At 34.4% G+C, this 3,793-nt stretch overlaps 1 non-coding gene across 1 annotated transcript; it reads right to left on the bottom strand.

Moving 5' to 3' along the window:
• Positions 1–3,066: 3,066 nt before the first annotated feature.
• Positions 3,067–3,169, bottom strand: LOC138145423 (U6 spliceosomal RNA). Its single transcript, XR_011164226.1, has one exon. It is a non-coding gene; the product is annotated as a U6 spliceosomal RNA (small nuclear RNA).
• Positions 3,170–3,793: the final 624 nt, after the last annotated feature.

Genomic DNA, 3,793 nt, shown 5'->3' with positions numbered 1-3,793 from the left:
ACAAGGAAGAGCAGAGTCAGGCCCATATATATCTGTTGCTGTTTAGCCTGCATAATATAGGGAGATATAATCTTGAGGGGGAATAATAGTATTTAAGACTATAGGAGCACCTAACTTATAAATGTCCTGATATACATGAATGGCTTCTGCTGAGCCCTTCACTCTACTAATGCCCAGTCAGAAAAATTCACATCTATAAAGGGTTTCACAATTTAAAAGTGTTTTCCTCATATCAGTACTGTATTATTCACTGTGCTTGCTACCACTTCTTCCTTATTTTTTAATACTGAAGTCATTTCCAGTTGTTTTTGTTTTATTGGTTTATTTGTTTTGAGGAGGCAGTCTGGAAATGTGGGAAAAGTACTTGCTCTGCAGTCAGAGAAACTGGGTTAAATTCTTGTCTCTAAGGTTTATTACCCACTGTGACTTTGGGTAAGTCACTTAAACTTTCTGGGCCTCAGATTTTTTTATTTGTAATTTTTTTTTTGTAAAGCAAAGATACTGGACTAGATGGCACTTGAGGTCCTTTCTAGATCTATGAGTCTTTCATATTGCTTTTTGTATGGCTATAACTTTTCATACAAATTGTTTTTTCTTCTTAATTATTATATTTGGATATATTTCCAGTGATAGGATTTCTGGGCAAAGAGGATGCTCTATTTTATGCCTCTTTTTTGGGCATTATGGAGGATTAATGATATTTTGAAAATTTTTGCATAACTGTCTGAAAGGTTAGTTTTGTGAAATGAACAATTGTTTTCTAAATCCAGCTTCAAGAGAACAAAAAGAATGAAGGAGTATCATTTTCTTATATAACCCATGTCCCATTAATAATGCCTAAAAGCAGTTCTAGGTTTACAGGTGCCAGGTTCAATTACAGGGGCTTTTCTTATAATCTCTTTGGATTATGCTTCCACCCAAGATTTCTTCTGGGAACATCAGGGGGTGTGTAACCCCCTCATTCTTTTCTTCTCCACCTTTCTCTGTCCATTTATCTGTCTTAAATGCACATGAAGCCTTCTTCCTTTTTAATGTTTTTTTAAACTAACACCCATTTATTTTCTTAATCTTTCCACCTCCCTACCATCCCAAATTGAAAGAAAACAAACAAAAACAAAATTCTTATAAATATACATAGACGTCAAAATAAATCCCCACATTGGCCATTTCCCAAAATATTTGTTTTATTCTGCATCAAGTCATCACCTCTTTCTCTTAGGAGATAGCATATTTCACCAATGGTACTTTAAATCATAGTTAATCATTGCACTGATTAGAGTTCTTAAGTCTTTTGAATGTATTTTTCTTTAGAATGTTTTTATTATTATTATTATTCTCCTGGTTCTGATAATTTCACTCTGTGTCTGTTCAAGTGTTCCCAGGCTTATATCAAATTGACCCTTCCATTTTTTCTTAAAGCACAAAGATATCTTATTACATTAATGTACCACAGTGTATTCAGCCATTCCATAGTTAATGGATATCTCCTTAGTTTCCAATTCTTTGTCATCACAAAAAGAGCTGCTGTAAATATTTTTGAACATGTGGGTCCTTTTCCTCTTTCTTTGATTTCTTGGGTATATAGGTCTAGTATTAAATTCTATTATACCATGTTATATTAATCAAGATTTGCTAAGTCAAAGGGTTAATCACAACTTAATAATGACTTTTGAAACATTCCAAATTGCTTTCCAGAGTGACCAGAAAAATTCATAGTTCTACCAATGGTGCAATGAAGTATTTTTTTTTCTTAAAGTTTTTCCAACATTTGTCATTTTCCTCTTGGTTCAGTTTTTGTCCATCTGATAAGTGAAAGTTAAAACTCCAGAATGTCTTTAATCTGCATTTCTGTAATTAGTGATTTCTTTGAAAATTGCCTTTTTGTATTGATTGATTCTTTTTCATTTGAGAAATGGAAACCTCTCCTTTAAAGGACAAGACCAGGAATATAACTTACTTACACATGACCAACCTTCTGACAGCAGCAGAACAAAGGATTCAGTGGCACAAGAGACATTTTAAACTTTGTCTAGGGATTTCAGAAAATGTTATGAAGTGCAAGTGGGAGAAGGGGTTCTTCTTGGTGCAAGCTTGAATAAATTAGCTACACACATAAGTAACATGTACCATAGAAGAGCTTAGTTTAATTCTGGTTTCCTTTCCTTTGATTTCTTCTGCAAGTTACTTAACTTTTCAGTGTCCCAGGCAACTTTCTAAATCAACAATTTGAAAAGTAGTGACCTCACTGGTAAAGGAAGTGTCCTCACAATGAAGTTCCATTAATCATGTCCAAAGGGCTATAAAACTGTATATATTCTTTGATCCAGCAATACTGCCACTAGATCTATTAAAGAGATCAAATAAAAGGGGGAAAGGACCTATATACACCAAACCTGCCCCACAAAATCCCATAGTTATAAAGAATCAAAAATTGACAGGATGTCTATCAATTGGAAAATGGCTGAAAATGTTGTGGTATATGATTGTGATACACTATTGGGCTATAAGAAGCAAGGAACAGGATGGTTTCAGAAAAACCTGGGAAGATTTACATGAACTGATGCAAAGTGAAGTCTGCAGAACAAGAACATTGTACATAGCAACAGGAATATTGTATGATGATCACCTGTGAAAAATTTAACTATTCTGATGAAGCCAGTGATCCAAGACAATTCTAAAGGTCCCTTGATGAAAAATGATCTCCACTTCCAGAAAAAGAACTAATGAACTCTAAATGCAAATTGAAGTATCCTTTTTTCAATTTATTTACATTTCTTGTTTTTTATTGTGAGTTTTATTTTGCAACATGGCTAATGTGGAAATATGTTTTGTATGATCACATGCATAATTGATAATGCTTGCCTTTTTAATAGGTGGGAGAAGCAGAAGAGAGGGAGAGAATTTTTTTTTTTTTTTGCTTTTTGGAGGGGGGAAGGCAGGGCAATTGGAGTTGTGACTTGCCCAAGGTTACACAGCTAGTAAATGTTAAGTGTCTGAGGCCGAATTTGAACCCAGGTCCTCCTGATTCCCAGGCTGGTGCTCTATTCACTGTGCCATCTAACTGCCTCAAATATGGGACGCGTCATGAATTTGCATGTCATCCTTGCACAGGGGCCATTCTAATCTTCTATTGTTACAATTTTAGTATATATGCTGCCCAAGCAAGCACTGAGGGTGAGAATTTAAAACTCAAACTTTTTTTAAAAAACAATGTTAAAAATTGTAAAGTGATGAAAAAAATGAAGTTCCACAATCAAGTGACATGTTTTTATTAACCTTCTACCATGTGCCAGACTGTGCTAAATGTTGGGAATATAAATATAAAGAATAAAGCAATCCCACTTTCAGGATGCTATAAAACCACCATCCTAGATGAGAAAAAAATGTGAAAAATACTGTGTTAAGCACCAGGAAGGACACAAACACTAAATAGCATGGTTTAAATTCTGAATGAATTTAAGAAACTAGTAGGAATGAAAGCATTAATTTGCCCCTTCCTTTCCATATTATCTAGCTTAAATTTTGTAGGTGCACCAGACAGTGTGCTAAGAATAAAGCAATCTCTCCTTTCAAGGAGGTATAAAACCACACTCCTAGAGGAAAAAAAATGTGAAAAAATATTATTAAGCACTAAGAAGGATATAAAAATTATGTGGCATAGCTCAAATCCTCAGTGAACTTTGGAGACCAGTAGCAATGAAAGCATTAATTTGCCTCCTGCTTTTCACATCACCAAATTTTCCTTATTTTTGCCTTAGCTAATGTCTGTAGGTTTCAGCTAGAGCATTCTTCT

This window comes from Petaurus breviceps, unplaced genomic scaffold (genome assembly GCF_028583685.1).
Source record: "Petaurus breviceps papuanus isolate PSGF00001 unplaced genomic scaffold, PetGlider_PUasm1.0 90734, whole genome shotgun sequence".
Taxonomy (NCBI): domain Eukaryota; kingdom Metazoa; phylum Chordata; class Mammalia; order Diprotodontia; family Petauridae; genus Petaurus; species Petaurus breviceps.
This window is presented reverse-complemented; position numbering and strand designations above follow the sequence as displayed.